We start from the raw sequence: 18,028 nt of genomic DNA on the forward strand, positions 1-18,028 counted from the left end.
ACCCCGACTCCCTCCCATTTATCGCTCAGTCCTCTTGGCCCATAAGCCTCATTACTGATGAAGGGCTGATGCCCAAAATGACAATTCTCCTGCTCCTCGGATGCTGACTGACCTGCTGTGCTTTTCCAGCACCACATTCTTCGACTCTGATGTGCAGCATCTGCAGTCCTCACTTTTTCCGACCTTGCTTTCTGTCCCACCATCTGGCTACAGAATGCATGAACCTTTTGTGATTTAATCTGATCAAGCAGAGTCTAATCAAATCGAGTCCACATGGCTTCATGAAAGGAAAATCGTGTCTGACTAAATCATTACAGATTTTTACAGGAAGTCCCACCAGAATGGATTGACAGAACTAGCAATGTGTTGTACTTGGATTTTCAAAAGATATTCAATAAAGAATGGCTCTGAAAGGGGTATAACAGATGTCAAAAGATCTGTCTCTGTTGGCTGGTGGACGACAGGAGGCTGTTTCTGTGTTTGAAGGTCCATCCATTTTCGGGGTCGCTCTTTACGGCATTGCTGCCCTGAGGGGCAGTTCAAGCTGCAGCTAAAAGCCCAGGGAGAACCTACCACCTTCATTCTGTTGACCTTTCATCATCAATTGTGTTCATCAGACAACTGACCTGCTCTAACCATTAGCTTATTAATCACATCAGGAATCTGACAGTGCAAAAGGGAAGTTTGGAACAGAGAGAAATACTAGCCAAATATTGCGATAATTATGGACTACATGTGCCTGCAGACGCACAGCTATGTGACTGACTCTTAACTATCCTCTCGGCAATTAAGTATGGGTCTTAAGTGCTGGCCTGGCCAGTGACAGCCTCAAGCCATGAATGAATCAAAAAACATGTCTACATTCAGGATTCAATTGGAGAGGGGTGTGAGGATAAAGGGAATTAAATGGATGGGGGAGCAGGAAAGGGAAATTAGATTTTGGCTGTGTGGAAGTGAATTTGATGTGGAGGTGAAAGGCCAGCATGGACTGTTGGGTTGAGTGGTCTGACACACCCTTGGTCTTCCAGCAGGAGGTGCTTTGCTGCCTGTGACCCTCAGCTCTAAGGCAGACCTTGATTCTGGGCTTTGTGGGTAATGGTCCCATATCTACCGGGGGTCTTGCATGTGTTGTCTAATGAATTATAGAATCATAGAATCCCTACAATGTGGAAAGAGGCCATTTGGTCTAACAAGCCCAAGCCAACCCTCCAAAGAGTAACCCAACCAGACCCATTACCCAAGTATATTACTCTACAGTTACTCCTGACTAATGCACCTAACTGACACACCACTATGGGCAATTTAGCATGGCCAATTCACCTAACCTGCACACCTTTGGATTGTGGGAGGAAACCGGAGCACCTAGAGGGAACCCGTGACGCCATCAGGTGAATATGCAAACTCCACATAGACGGCCACTCGAGGCGAGAATCAACTTAGGTCCCTGGCGCTGTGAGGCAGAAGTACTAATCACTGAGTCACAGTGCCACCCACATTTGAGCCATTCAAAACTTTCTGACTGTGGCCTGGTACTGGAGGATGTGTGATACCAGAGATAGAGGAAACTGGCAGTGATTGGGCACCTGGATGTGTAGGATTGTCTTGACAGTCATTGACCCACCATTTACAATAGATCTGTACACTGCAGTGGGAATATCAGCACTCACTAAAAACAATCACCCCAATGTTGAAAACAATATCAGTGCAGTGCAGAATCAAACCCAAGATGAAATGGGATTTACCCTTGTGTGGAGTCCTTCACTGATGAACACAGCTTTTGTTTCCGAAGGAAAAATGTGAACAGGACAATGCAGATCAAGACAGCGAAGCCCAGAATGGTGCCAATGATTAAAATGGGATCTGAAGTCCGGGGAATACCATGGGAAGATTCTGCTGTAAAATATCAGAATGTTACTTTTGTAGTTAGTCGCTTCAGTCTGAACAAAGTTCATGATTGTCAACAACATTACTTTTGAGCTCCTCAGGACAGTAACTCCCCAAAGCCTATCCACTATCTATAATGGTCGAAAGTGTGGTGTTGCAAAAGCACAACAGGTCAGGCAGCATCCAAGAAGCAGGAGAATCGATGTTTCGGGCAAGAGCCCTTCAATCAGGAATTAGGCAGGGGTGGAGAGATAAATGGGAGGGGTTGGAGCTACAGGGAAAGTAGCTGAGAGTTTGATAGGTGGGTGGAGGTGAGGGTAATGTGATAGGTTGGAGAGGAGGGTGGAGTGGATAAGTGGGAAGGAAGTTTGACAGGTAATAGAGGCTTTGAGGCCAGTGCCGAGTTGGAAGGTATGAACTGGGATTGGTGGGAGGAGTGGAAATGAGGAAACTGGAACAGCCCACATTGATGCCTTGGGTTGGAGGGTCCCATGGCAGAAGATGAGGCATTCTTTCTCCATGTGTCAGGTGGTAAAGGAGTGGCGATGAAGGAAGCCCAGGACCTGCATGTCCTTGGCGGAGTGGGAAGGGGAGTTGAGTTGTTTAGCCATGGGGCAGTGGGGTTGGTTGGTGCGGATGTACCAGAGATGTTCTCTGAAGTGTTCTCAAGTAAGCATCCTGTCTCCGCAATGTAGAGTAGATTGCATCAGGAACAATGGATACAGTAAATGACATTTGTGGATGGGATGGTGGGAGGTGTGAACCTGACAAGAGAGTCGCAGAGAGAATGGTCTTTACGGAAAGTGATCAGGAGTGGAGTGGGAAATATATCCCTGGTGGTGGTGTCCATTTGTAGATGGCGAAAATGGCAGAGAATGATGTAATGTATACGGACGTTGGTGGGATGGAAGTTGAGGACCAGTGGGCTTTTGTCCTTGTTGTGGTTGGAAGGGTGTGGTGCGAGAGCGGAAGTTCTGGAAGTGGATGAGATGCGTTGGAGGGCATCTTTGACCATATGGGAGAGGAAATTGCCATCTTTGAAGAAGGTGGCCATTTGTTGTGTTGTGTTGTGGAATTGGTCCTCCTGGGAGCAGATGCAGCAGAGGTAGAGGAATTTGCAATAAGGGATGGCATTTTTACAGGCAGAAGGGTGGAGGAGGTGTCGTCCAGGTAGCTGTGGGAGTCGGTGGGTTTGTGAAAGATGTCCGTGTTGAGTCGGTAACCGGAAATGGAGATGCAGAGGTCCAGGAAGTGGAAGGAGGTGTCTGACATGGTCCAGTTAAACTTAAAGTCAGGGTGGAATATGTTAGTGAACCTGATGAACTGTTCAACCTCCTTATTGGAGCATGAGGTGGCGCCGATACAGTCATCGATGTAGTGGAGGAAAAGGTGGGGAATGGTGAAGGTCTAACTGTGGACGATGGACTGTTCCACGTAACTGACAAAGAGACAGGCATAGCTGGTTCCCATGCTGGTGCCCATGGGTACTCCCTTCATCTGGAGGAAGTGGGAGGATTCAAAGGAGAAATTATTGAGGGTGAGAACCAGTTCAGCCAAACGAATGAAAGCATCAGTAGAGGAGGACTGGCGCTAGGAGAGGAAGAAACAGAGGGCTTGGAGGCATTCATCATGGCGGATAGAAGTGCATAGGGACTCATTTCCTCCTCATTTCCCCTTACCCCACCTTATCCTTATTCCAAGCTTCCAAATCGGCACTGCCCTCATGACCTTTCCTACTTGTCCATCTTCCTTCCCACCTATCTGCTCCACCCACCCCGCTGACTTATCACTATTACCCCCTCCTCCATCCTACTATCGCACTCTCAGCTAACTTTCCCCAGACCCACACCCCTCCCATTTATCTCTCCACCCCCTCGGCTCACAGCCTCATTCCTGATGAAGGGCTCTTGCCCGAAATGTCGTTTTCCCTACTCCTACTCTTCAGATGCTGCCTGACCTGCTGTGCTTTTCCAGCACCACATGCTGACTCTGATCTTCAGCACCTGTAGTCCTCACTTTCTCCCACTACCTACAAAGCACAAGTTCGGAGTGTGATGGAATATTCCCCACTTGCCTGGATAGGTGCAGCTCCAACAACACTTAAGAAGCTTTACACCATCCAGGATAAAGCAGCCCACTTGACTGTCAACACATCCACAACCATCTACTCCCTCCACCACTGACTCCCTGCTGTGCACTATCTACACGATATACTGCAGACATTCATCAGAGATCCTCAGGCACACCTTCCAAATCCACGATCTCCTCCATCTAGAAGGACAAGGGAAGCAGCTACATGGGGGCACAACACTGTGTAAATTCCCCCCCCCCCAAGCCTCTCCCCATCCAACCTGGTCTTGATGGCCATTCTGCCCTTCCACTGATGAAGCACAGCAGCCAGGTGCTCCCTCCCCTGGTCACACCAGTGTTCCCTCCCATTGACTTACCAGTTACATTGGGCTGGCTCCCTGCTCCATAGATGTAGCTCCACACACTGCAGCTGTACACAGCAGTATCATTGAGAGTCACATTCACAAGGCTCAGAATGTAACTGTTCCTGCTGACATTCCTGGAAAGCTGAACCCGATCGTGGAAACCCTGGGCCTTGGTGAGGGTGCCATTCACAAATTGGCTTATCACCCACTCCCTGTTGCTGCCAGGTCGCTGGTAGTGCCAGTGGACATCAGTGTCAATCACACTGGCATTGTACATGGCACACTCCAGCTCCTCAATTCATTCCAAACTTCCTCGAGCTGCAAACCCTTCCTCCAGATGTGTTCACTCTGGATCCCATTAGACTCAGAAGGGCCTTCATTGAAACCTGTAAAATCCTGAGGGGACTTAACCGGGTGGACGTGGCAAGGATAGTTCCTCTTCAGGGAGAATCTAGAACTAGGGGGCAGACTTTAAAAATAAGGGAGTGCACGTTGAAGACAGAGATGAGGAAATGCTTTTTCTCAGTGGGTTGTGAGTCTTTGGAATTCTCTTCATCAAAAGGCAGTGGATGCAGAATCTTGAAATGTTTTTAAGGCCGAGGGAGGAAGATTCTTGATGACTCGGGGGGTGAAAGGTGAACAGGGATATATAGGAATGTAGAGTTGAGATTAATATCAGATCATCCATCGTTTAATTGAATGGTGGAGCAGGCATGATGGGCGGAATGGTGTACTCCTGTACCTATGTTCCTCTCTCTGTGTCTCTTGGACTAAGAAAGGGTCATAAGAAAGGGAGTAACCAGTGTGGGGGTGAGGAAGGGTTCAGCTCAGAACAAGGACATCGGAGGTGGAGATGGGAGTGTCATTGAGCAGAACAGGAGCTGCAAGAGTTGCACTGGAGCCCAGTTTAACCTTTAGTTTAAATGATGTTGAGAAAGAGATCCAGTTTTAATGTGGAACTGACTCAGGAGAGTGAATGTCGACGGAATACAACAAGTTTTGAACAAACTGATCGCTTTGTATTCTGTTAAACTATCAAATGAAAGATAAATACAGGTTGATGGAGTAATGTTGAGGTCCTGTGTGCAGCCTTGGCACCGAACCCTTCACTACGTGAACATAGCGTTAGACAATTACAGAGTCATGGATTCTGGATCAGTGGTGCTGGAAGAGCACAGCAATTCAGGCAGCATCCGACGAGCAGCAAAATCGACGTTTCGGGCAAAAGCCCTTCATCAGGATCCCTTATACCACCCAGACCTCTCATGGACAACAGCATCTCCAAGCAAGCCACCAACTGTTTGCTTCTTTATTGAATTTGCTCACAAATGACTCATAACACAATCATACACAACAATTCCAGGCTAACTTAGAGCTGGAAACATATCACTGATGTTCCCATCAATTCTTGTAAAACCCATCTGGTTCACTAATGTCCTTCAGGGAAGGAAATCTACCATCCTTATCTGGTCTGGCCAACATGTGACTCCAGACCCACAGAGATGTGATTGTTCTTACTGCCCTCTGGAATAAACAGTGAAGTGACTCAGTTTGAGGGCAATTAGGGATGAGGAACAAATGCTGGCCTTGCCAGTGATGCCCACATCCCATCAGAAAAATGGGAAACAATTCTCTGATGAACCACAACCTGGGCGTCCACACCAACCTGTCCGTTAACTGGAGCGGTGTAATAAATACTGTGGCTACAAGAGCAAGTCGAGATGAGTAGCTCATACTCTGCCTCCCACAGCCTGCCTTCCATCTATCGACAAAGTAGAAATCAGGAGGATGATGGAACAACTTGCCTGGATGGGTGCAGCTCCAACAACACTCAAGAAGCTTCATGCCATCCAGAAGAAAGCAGCCCACCTGATTGGCAGCACCTTCAACATTCACTCCCTTTTACACTGATGTACAGTGGGTACCATCAGCAAGATTCCATTCTGTAACTCACCAAAACTCCTCCAACAGCAGCTTCTGAACCCACAGCCTCTCCATCTGAAAGGACAAAGGCAGCAGGTACATGGGACAGCATCTCTTTCAGGTTCCCCTCCTTACTTAGAAATACCGTATATAACTTGTGGTTATAAAGGTAAAATATTTAAGTTTTTTTTAAGCTGAAAATAGGTGGTCGACTTTTAGATGAGTATTGTGTTTGAGGGGATGCAATTCATGCTTAATATGAGTCAAAAAATGGACAACTAATGACCAGGTTTCTTTATGAAATAAAGGAAAAAAAATAATTATGGCCATTAATGAATATTTATCAACAAAATAACTGTCTCCATTCTGCCTGCCACAGTAGAATGGCACTGTCGTACTGTATCCCAGTGCCCAGTACTGTAAAGTGCATGTAGGTCTACACATACCGGATATACTCAAATAATAGTTACATTTTTTGACTACTTTTTAAGTTTAAATTTATGGGGTTGACTATTACAGGGATACCGCATTTCAACATAATCATGGCTGATCATCCAACTCAGTCTATTGTTCCCATGTTCTTCCCTTACCCTTTGAACCTTTACCTCTCAGAAGTATATCCTTGAAGACTTTCAATGTTTTGGCCTCAGCTGTGTCCAATGGCAGAGAAGACATTTCTTCTCAAGGGACATTCGAGATGGACAACAAGTACCAGCCAGGCCAATGATGGCCATGTCCCAAGAATGAACAAAACAAAACCAGACAGAGACAGGAGAATGTTAAATACAGCACTGAGAGCAAATGAGATAGAGAAGCGGAAAGACAGAGAGACTATAAAGAGTTTGAGATTGAGGAACTGGTCCAAGAGGAGAAGCAGTTTATTCTATCTGTGAGTAAAAGCCGAGAATTGTTCTATGTTTATATTGAGCTCTCTGCTTACTCTTTACAATTCTCCTCTCCAATAAATCCATGTGGAAATGGTTACTGTATCAGATTATTTTCAGGTAAACAGGATTTATCTGTGTTGAATATGCTGTAGTGACTACCCATGAAGTAGTCAAAGTGGGATCACTCTCTTCTCATCTGTCAGCACAAGCAGCGGAGTTTATTGCCTTGACTGAGGCATGTATATTGGCTGAGGGAAGGACAGTGAATATTTACACCAATAGCAGATATGCATGCAGGGTTGTACATGATTTTGGAACCCAGTGGAAACACAGGGGCTTCTTAACCTCTACCAGAAAGCCCATCATATACCGTGGCATGATTTCTGATCTCCTGGAAGTGGTCCTGTTGCTGAAATCAATTTCGATGTGTAAATGTGAAGCCCACACAAAAAATAATTATTCTAATGTGTGGTCAGATTCAGCAGCAGGAATGGCAGCCCAGCAGCTGCCAAGTGAGCAGATTGACATGTGTATGACAAAAATTTGTATCCCCAACAGCAGATGTACAGGAGTTACAGTCACAGGCCTCGCCAGAAGAAAAGCGTGAGTGGACGGAAGCAGGATGCAGTGTGAGGGAAGGAGTATGGTGTGGCCCCAATGGTAAACTCTGTCTACCACGATCATTACTTCCATTCTATGCCAAACTGACACACGATAAGGACCATGTGTCAAAAGGGGGGAGTACTAAAGCATTTCAGCAGACTGGTACACTATGGGATTTACTCATTACTCCCAGAAGTATTGTGAATGATGTATTATCTGTGCCACTATTAATGTGGGAAGGGGAATACAGATGAGTCAGGCAACACACCCCCAACCCCAAAGACCCTTTTATCATTTACAGATTGATTTTATTGAAATAACACCTAGCGAAGGGAAAGGGTATTGTCTAGTAATAATTGATATATTTTCCAAATGTGTGGAAGTGATCCCCATGTCTAAACAGGACGCCAGTGCAGTAGCCAAGGCTTTGCTAACTGAAAAAATCCCAAAATGGGGCATCTCAGTAGTGACAATGGGGCACCATATATCAATAATGCCCTACACAGATCAGTGATTATTTAGGATAAACATGAGATAGCACTGTGCCTACCATCCAGCGAGTGGTGGGGCAGTGGAAAGAGAAAATTGCTACCCTAAAAAAAAATTAAATTGACAAAATGTTGTGAGGAACTAGGTGTGGCATGGACAAAGGCACTTTCGATTGTGGTGATGTATATGAGATCTAGAAGGAGAGGAAGAGCTAATCTTAGCCCGATTGGGATTTTGTTTGGTAGGCCGCCCAACACAGGAATTGGCCCAAGACCTAAGGGAAGACAGATAACAGACCACTGTGAGGATGAGATGTTGTGTTACTGTATAAAACTCTCTACACTTTTATCTCAAATACAGAATCAAGTGAAAGCAGCATTACCCCAACCAGCAGGAGGGAAGCTGCATGATCTAGAACCTGGAGACTGGATAGTGGTGAAAGACTTCAGGAGGAAAGACTGGAAGGTGAAAAGGTGGCTGGGACCATTTCAAGTGCTCCTTACAACACAGAGATCTGTTAAGATCACTGATTTTCAGTTACCTGGCTCTGTATTTTTTTTAAAAATCTGGCTTTTTTTTGGTTGTTGTCCTTGTTGTCATAAAATGACAAAAAGGGGAAACATGTAATGGAAAATGAATACATTTTACATTTACTGTGAAATTTGAAAGAGAATGTTTTTCTAAAATTTAATGCTGTGCTTTGTCAACAATACTTTGATGAAGTTTGCAGCCAGCTTGTCCCTGTTTGAACTTTGTAAACATTCAACTTGACCTTGCAATAGTCAAATTCAGTGAAAGCTGAAGAACTGTCATGTCCAATAACAGGGGATGAGAAATAACAACTTGAATTTTCCCAGTCTTTGCCATTGAGAGTGTGATAAGAAACAGTATAAGACGAGTATCTAAATTATGTTCAAGTGCCCGTTGTATAAGGCATTTTGTCAAGTGCAGAGGGTCCCTTTGCAAAGGCCTGTAATAAAATTTTTCTTTGCTCTTGCTAGCATTTGAGGTGAGTCGAGTTAATTTCCATGACACATGTTACAGTTAGCTGGGTTCCGTTCCCACTGATATCTGCCCACACATTACAGTATTGACCCCAGTGTCACTGGGCTGTATGTTCAAGATGGTCAGGATGAAGCTGTTATTGGAGGGGTCTCTAGAAGATTGGAAGCACTCAGTGAATCCTGAGCTCCATTGTATGATGTTCCTCATGTCACGTGTTAAAACCCACTCCTTCTTATTTTTGGCTTCTCACGGTCACAATGAATGTTGGTGTTTGTCACTGTGGCGTTCCTCATGGTGCACTGTAACCGGGCAGTGTGACCCTCGGTGACACGTTCCAGATTGGAGATCGGTGAAGGACTGGGACATTTACACCTTTCAGAGAAAACGTTTGAATAAATTAAAACTCATCTGAACTTTCTGAAGAACTCCAATTTAGAGTTAATGAGAAAGGACAGATAGGAAGTGTGTCAGAATGGACAGTGGGGTTAATTATTCAAACTAACCATGACACTATAGATCATAAGGCCATAGGATATAGGAGCAGAATCAGGCCATTCAGCCCATCAGGTCTGCTCTGCCATTCGATCATGGCTGATATGTTTCAATCCCATTCTCCTTCTCTCTCCCCATAACCCTTGATCCATTTGCTCATAAGAACCTATCTATCTCTGTCTTAAATATGCTCAATGACTTGGTCTCTACAGCTCTCTGCAGCAATGAGTTCCATAGATTTACCACCTCTTGACTGAAATTCCTCTTCATCTCAGCTGTAATTGATCATCCTTTCACTGTAAGGCTGTGCCCCAGATCCTACTCTCTCCGACAAACATCTTCTCCACATCCACTCTATCCAGGCCTCTGAGTATTCTGTGATGAGACAAACTGTATTTGCTGCTCACAATGTGGGGTTCTCTTCATTTAGGAAATGAAACACAGTCTGGGTGACCCATTTGCAGAATACCTGCATTCTGTCCGCAAAAAAGGGCTGAACCTCCCAGTTACTTGCTACTCCAACACACCATTGTGTTCCCTGGCCAATATCTCTGTCTCAGTCTTGCTGCAATTCTCTTGTAAATCTCAGAGCAAGCTGGAACAACAGCACCTCATTTTTCACTTGGTTATCCTGCAGCCTTCTGGAATTAATATTGAGTTCAACAATTTTAGAGACTGAGCACTTTCCCCTTGCTTTCCCCCTCCCACACACACCAGGCCTGATCATTACACAGTCAGCTACCACATAATACCCATTGTCAGCCACTAACTGCCCCCGTTAGCAGCTGCTCACTCCCCCAGACAGACCATTACCCACTGTTTTGTATGTCCAACAGTTTTTCTCTCACACTGGGCTCTATCTCCATCTATCATTCATCCTCACCCTCCTCCACACCCCATTTTCTGAATAAAAACCATCATTTTCCTTGTTGCCATTAGTTCTATACAAGTGTCACTGGACGCATAATAAAAATTCTGATTTATCTGCATAGATGCTGCCAGATTTGTTGAGATTTTCCAGCTATTTCTGTTTTTATCTTCAGAACTGGAATGAGAAACATTCTCTGAGTGTTATTGTTTGAAAGATAAAGTATTAATGAGGAACTAATGTCCATCCCAAGTACCAGGCGATGAGCAATGGATAGTGGTCCATCAGGTGGTCACTCCTTCTGAGGACCAGAATGAAATTTTACAAACTAGCTCATCAAATTCCAGTGGCAGGTCACTTACAGATGAGAAACGCAGTCAGAGAATTTCTATTGGTCAGGGTTCTGTAAAGGTATTAAATTTTACCAAACAAGCTCGTCCAAGTCAGGACTTGGGGAATCCTCAACTCTCAATGAAAGCTCCATTAATTCTGATCACAGCTTTTGAAGAACCGTTTAGCAGGGTCTTAATAGATTGTGTAGGAGCCTGACCTAAACCCAGGAATGGCAATCAATGGGTCACTGCAGTGGTTCAAGAAGGTAGCTCAGCACCATATTCTCAAGGGCAATTAATGGTGGGCAATAAATGCTGGCCCAGCCAGTGACAACTGCACCTTACAAAACAATTAAATAAATTACTGAACTTGAGCTCAGCTTCCTCACCACAGAGAATCTATCCCCAAGATCACTCTCCATCACCTCCTCAATCTTCTTGATCACAAACCGATCTCCACTTCATTCATTGGGCAAGAGGTAATTGCTGGAGGAGATTATCATGTAAACTATACTTTCTAGTGATATTGAGCTGGCTTCCTGTCCTATGGATGTTTTCTAACACTGAGCAGTAATAGACCCCAGTGTCACTGGGCTGCACGTTTGTGATAGTCAGAGTGAAGCTGTTACTGGAGGAGTCTCTGGAAGGCTGGAATCGCTGCATGAATCCTGGGGTCCATTGTATGGAGCCATTTCCTGGATGTGATAAAACCCGCTCCATAATTTGCTCTGGGGACAGTTGGTACCAGTGAACATCGATATGTGTCACTGCGGCGTTCCTCATGGTGCACTGTAACCGAGTAGTGTCACCCTCAGTGACACGTTCCAGGCTGGGAGATAGGAGAAGGACTGGACTAGTGATGCCTTTAAAGAAGAAGATAACAAGATTTATTCCCACAAGAGTGGATTCTCTGTACTGCCATAATGAAAGATCTGAAGAAGTAGTAGAAGTTTTGAGTTAAACAGGCAGACCACATTGTTACAGTAAACAATTGGGATGTATCTATGACTGATTCAGCTTATAAAAAAAATCCATCAACATAAACAAAAGCAATTAAATAGACAGTGTGTTTAATAATATTTCTCAACTCTCGTCAGACTCTGATCATATTTTGGACATGCCATTTTTTTTCTGCAGCTTGTTCAAAACTCCGGTTCACTTCTATCTGGAAGGACAAGAGCAGCAGATACATGGGAACACTACCCCCTGCAAGGTCCTCTCCAAACATTTATCATCCTATCTTGGGAATATATCATTGTTTCTTTGCAATGACTGTAATGAAGTTAGCCAGGTTAACATCATAGAACATGAGTTCCCTGACTGGGGCTGTTAACCTGGTCCAATCAGGGAGCCCTGGCTGACAGATAAGAACAGGAGTGTAACACCCTGGAGTTGTTCAGGGAGAGGTGGGCGCCGCAGGGAGTGGAGTGCATTATTTCCCCCTCCAACTCTATTTTGATTTAGTCCCTACCCTCCCCTTCACTGTTTTGATCACACAGCACTGCCCTTTGATGTGAAGAGCAGTGTTTGTCACTGGCCACCCGGGTGTTTTCCTATCTTCCTGGTGGTGGAAATTGAATAAAGATTCGTGCACCTTGTGTCTTTCACTGTGTCTCACACCTACACACACACAACATGGGTGCTGGGGAAAAAAAATAAACAAGAGTGTTTGATCACAAAAAAAAAATAAACAGGAATGCACCATGGGTGCAGGGGGAAAAAATAACCACTACCGCAGTTAGGCGGTAGTGTGGGAGAGAAAAAAATAAACAGGAGTAAAAGAAAAAAAACAAAAAAGAATAAAAGAAGATAAAAAAGAACAGGAATGTTTGAGTTTCTGTTTGCTATGGATCAAGTCAGACCCCCTCAAAACATTTCAAGAAAGTGGCTCAGACTCTAAATTTACTCGTTGTTTTGAGCAGGTATAACATGGATATTGCAGAAGGGATGCAGTTGATCGAATCACCTAGTTTTAAACAAAATAAAATTTATTTACAAGATTCTGAGTGGAACACAAACAAAAGAGAACAGAATACAGAATAACTTAATGAATCTGAAAACCCAGCAGATCGTCCCAACTTAATGATGCTGTTCCAAATATTTGAAACAATCATCAAAAACACCTCTTGGCACAAAATGTAAAATCAAACACAGTGTCTTACAGGAGAGAAGTCAGAGACAGGATCAGCATAGACCTGTTTCTTTAAGTCCAGGAGGTTTTACAATTGCTTGACTGCTTTCAGTGAATAGCCAGCCTGCCAAAACCAAACCAAACCAGGGAAGCTATGTATCACACCTCTCTCCTTAAAAAAAGTGAACCATCAGTCTCCAAAGAGGGCTTCACTTTAGAAACCCTTAGTCCTGAACTGTTAGTACTCCATTACACACACATAATATATTACATTAACAATAATCATACAAACGTGATCCATTACATTCTGTTTCAGACTGATTACTCCTGCCACTGAATGCCTCAGTTTCTCATTCGAGTCTCGACAATGCATTGGCAGTCACATTTTCTTGACCTGCCATATGCACAATTTTCAAACTTAATGGCTGTAACAACAAGCTCCATCTAAACAACCTGGATTTTTTATCCTTAAATTTCTCCACAAACTTCAATGGGTTATGTTCAGTGTATATAATTGTCTTCGATGTTTCCGGTAACACGAACAATGAAATGTTGTAAAGCCAACGTCAAGCTCAAAGTCTCTTTTTCAACTGTTAAATATTTCTGCTGATGAATGTTCAATTTCCTGGAGAAATACCCAACAGGTCTTTTTTAGCTTCGAGTAATCTTCCTGCAAAAGCACAGCACTGACACCCACATCACTTTCATCCATAGCCATCTTGAATGGCTTTGGGTAATTGGGTGAAGCTAATACTGGGGCAGTGGTTAGCACAGCTTTCAGGCTGTCAAATGCCTTCTGACAGTCTGCTGGCCACTGAAACTTCTTGTCTTTCTTTAGCAATTCAGTTGGTGGAGCGGCCACACTGCTAAACTTTTGTACGCATTTTCGATAAAATCTACTAAATCCCATGAATTGTAGTACTGCTCTTTTTGTCGATAGTGTGGGAAACTCTCCAATTCCCATTGTTTTAGCATTCCGTGGGGCTATTTGTCCATGTCCAATAACATGGCCCAGAAGGTGATTTGGCCTTTGACAAATTCACTCACAGCCATGTTTCTCACCAAACCAGCCTACTGAAGTCGATCGATCAAGTTTGATAAATGTTGCAAATGTTTCTTCCAGATGTGACTAAAAATCACCAGGTCATCTCTGACACAATTGGGTAATGGGGCAATGAACTTATTGGTTAGTCTCTGAAATGTGGCTGGCGCATTTTTCATACCAAGTGGCATGACTTTAAACAGATACAGTGCATTTGACATTATGAAAGCCAAAATTGCCTTTGCTCCTTCTGACAAAAGTACCTGCCAATATCCTCTGAGCAATGAGAAAGTGAGGACGGCAGATGATGGAGATCAGAGCTGAAAATGTGTTGCTGGAAAAGTGCAGCAGGTCAGGCAGCATCCAAGGAGCAGGAGAATTGACGTTTCGGGCATAAGCCCTTCTTCAGGAATCCCTTCATTCCTGAAGAAGGGCTTATGCCTGAAACGTCGATTCTCCAGCTCCTTGGTTGCTGCCTGACCTGCTGCGCTTTTCCAGCAACACATTTTTCAGCTCCTCCGAGCAAGTCCAACTTAGATATATAAACTGCTTTTCCCACCTTCTCAACATGGTCTTCCAAGCATGAAATCAGATATGCATCAGTCTTTGTAAGTGCATTGACCTTGCAATAGTCCACACAAATCCGATGGGTACCATCTAGTTTTGGCACATTACCATGGGTGAGCTCCAATCATTGTAACTCACTTCGATTATGTCATCTTGGAGCATGCGTTCAATCTCTTTTTCAACCTGTGCCAAGTTTAGAGAGTTATGCCAACCTGGATGTTGCTTAATTGAAACAGTATCTCCTATATCTACATCATGCATAATTAAGTTCATACTTCCCAGCTTATTTCCACGTATTTCCCCATGTGACAGTCATATCTCTTCAGGTCATTTTGATTTTTCTCTGGAAGGTAATTGAATAATTTATCCCAATTTTTGACAATTTCCTCATTGTCCAACTTAATTTGAGGAATGTCCAGTTAAGAAGTCCCTCAACTTGGTTCTTCACTCTGTGCTGTAATCATTAACACCTTCTCCTTTTGCTTTCCTTCCCTGTCAAAATACCTTTTGAGCATATTTGCATGACACACTTTGTGAGATTTCTTTCAGTTTGGAGTCCTTATCAAATAGATCAGCTCATTCAAATTCCCTTTGACTTAATAAGGTCGATTAAAAATTGTTTTTAAAGGTTCACCTAACACGAAAAGTTACACTAAAACCTTATCTCCAACAGCAAAATTGTGAAAATTTGATTTCTTGTCTGTTCCCTGTTTCATTGTAATTTGTGATACTTTTAAATGTTATACAACCAACTCCTCCACTCTATTAGTCATTCCCAAAAAATTGACACATAGTCCAAATATGTGGTCTCTGAATTATGACTTAGCAATTTCTCCTTTATCAAATTTAATGGTCCTCTCACCTCATGCCCAAAAACTAATTCAAATGGACTGAATTTGGTTGATTTATTTGATGCATCTCTGATTGCAAAAAGTACAAATAGAATTCCCTTCTCCCAATCATCTGCCTTGACTATAAGTCCTCAACATGGTCTTTGTTGTCTGATGCAACCTTTCTAGAACTCCCTGTGACTCAGGATGGGACGTAGTAGATTTGAATTTTTTTAGTCTTACACTGTCCATAACTTCCTTGAATAAGTTTGATGTGAAGTTTGATCCTTAATCTGATTGTATCTCTGTGGGTAATCTGTATCTTGAGAAAAATTTGAATAACTCCTCTACTATCCTTTTTGCTGTAATACTGAAAAATAGAATGGCCTCTGTAAATCTATTGTTAACTGATTCCTACATTTTGTTTTAGGTAGTTGTCGTATGCAATCAATTAAGACTTTTGTAAAATGTTCCTCAAATGCAGGAAAAATTATTAAAGGTATGGGTTTTATTTTTGCCTGTGGTTTTCCAATTACCTGACATATATGACAGGTTTGGCAAAATTCAACTTGCATGTGCAGTCCAGGCCAGTAAAAATGCTTTTATATTTTAGCTTGTGTTTTTCTCACTCCTAAATGACCCCCTGGTGGGAGCTCATGTGCCGCTCACAACACTACCATTCTATAACCCACTGGCAATACAACTTGATGAACTTCTGCCCATTTCTCATCTGCCTGAATATGAGATGATCTCCATTTCCTCATTAAGACACCATCTTTAAAGTAATAATGTTCAGGGATAGATTCGGATTCTTTTTCTATGTATGCCTTTCTGCTGTAGCTCAGTTAATTTATCTGAGCTAAAGATGTCTGCATTATCATCTATCTGCTCGTGGTTTGTGTCAACCATCTGAACAACAGGGTCTCTGCTAATTCCACTTCAACTTTCTTAACTGAACTCTTTGCTCTCTCTGTTTCAACTGGAGACTTTGTGACCTCAATTCCACGCAGTCAGGAAAAATCCCAGGATATGTGTCCTGCAGTCATTCAGTTGCATGAGTTTCCACGGGCTGTCCAATCACTGTAGGTAGGACTCTGAACTGTGAATCAACTATATAATTAGCAAGGACAAATTGTGTTCCTAAAGCTGAGAGTTTGTCCAGTACTCCAACCATGACATCTCTATTCTTCATTGGACACTCAAACCTTACTTTACATAATTGAGCACTTCTTGTCACACCTTGACTTTCCATAACTAGCACCTTTTCTGGCAATAGTCCTTCAGAAGGACATATATCCTCATCATTCAACATCACAGATTGAGAGGATCCTGTATCTTTTAATATTGTAACCTCTTTACCTGCTGCTCCTGACCTAAGCAGGTAAACTTTACCTTCACAGGTATATGGTTTAAGAAGTTCTGGCACTTCCTCCTTAACCAACCTCTGACCAGCTCGTACATTCTGGTGCAGCTTTCTAGCCACCACTGTGCTTTCCATTACCATTCCAACAAAAGTCGCTGGCTTATCCTGTTTTCCTACATCCATCTTCCAAGTGCTTTTCCTAACCCACCAACACTGTGATTTCATGTGACCAACTTTATTGCAATGAAAACACTGAAGCTTTTTAATTTCTCTTTCCCCTTCAGGGGTTTTCTTTTTAACCAGGGGCAAGTTATCCTTATGATCATCACTGAGATGTACTAAACTTAGCTTTATGAACCAGCTCATAATCATCAGCCACTTTAGCTGCTAATCTTGTCATTTTAACTCTCTGTTCTTCCACATGAGTTCTCACTATTTCAGGAAGTGAATTTTTAAACTCCTCCAAAACAATTGTCTCTCTAAGAGAGTCATAATTTTGCTCTGTTTTTAATGCCCTTATCCAATATCAAAATTACTTTGTTTGCAGGCTCCCACCTTAGATTCCTGAAACATTGCCTGTCTGCTTCTGGCATAAGCTCATCTGCACCTAAGGTGGCTTTCTTCACCTCCTCTTATGCCCCAGACAGCTCCTCTGACAGTGATGTGAATACCTCACTCGCTCTAACAACAAGTTTTGTTTGGATCAACAAAACCCACATCGACTCTGGCCACTGCATTTGTTTAGCCACCTTTTCAAATGAGATGTAAAAGTCTTCGACATCCTTCTCGTCAAATTTCTGTAATGTGTGAAAATATTTAAACAGTTTCTCACCAGGTCTTTGGCTACCATGGGTTTACTCTCTTCCTCACTCAGCTTACCCTCAGCCTTCAGCTCCATCCTTTTAAGCTGACTTCCCGTCTTATTGCCAATTTCTCTCTTTCTCCCTTTTCTCTCTCTCCATTTCTCTCTCTTCTTTCTCTTTCTCTTGCTCTTTCTTGCTCCTTTCTCCCTCTTTCTCTCTCCTTTTCTCTCTCTTCACTTTTTTGTTCTTTAAAACAATTTCTTCTTTTACTTGTTGTTCTGCTGAATCGATTCTTTCTTTGTACATTTCCAATGCTTTTAATCAGAATTCAAGCGATTTTATTTTCAATTGAATTTTAGCCATCTTTTAAGATT

General features: G+C 43.1%; 1 pseudogene; it reads right to left on the reverse strand.

Annotated features, from left to right (window-relative positions):
* Positions 1-1,738: 1,738 nt before the first annotated feature.
* LOC122552564 (uncharacterized) overlaps positions 1,739-18,028 on the reverse strand; it is a 54,861-nt pseudogene continuing 38,571 nt past the window's right edge.

The sequence above is a fragment of the Chiloscyllium plagiosum genome, unplaced genomic scaffold (genome assembly GCF_037043375.1).
Source record: "Chiloscyllium plagiosum isolate Xiang-an unplaced genomic scaffold, Cpla_swu_hap1 HiC_scaffold_10, whole genome shotgun sequence".
Taxonomy (NCBI): Eukaryota; Metazoa; Chordata; class Chondrichthyes; order Orectolobiformes; family Hemiscylliidae; genus Chiloscyllium; species Chiloscyllium plagiosum.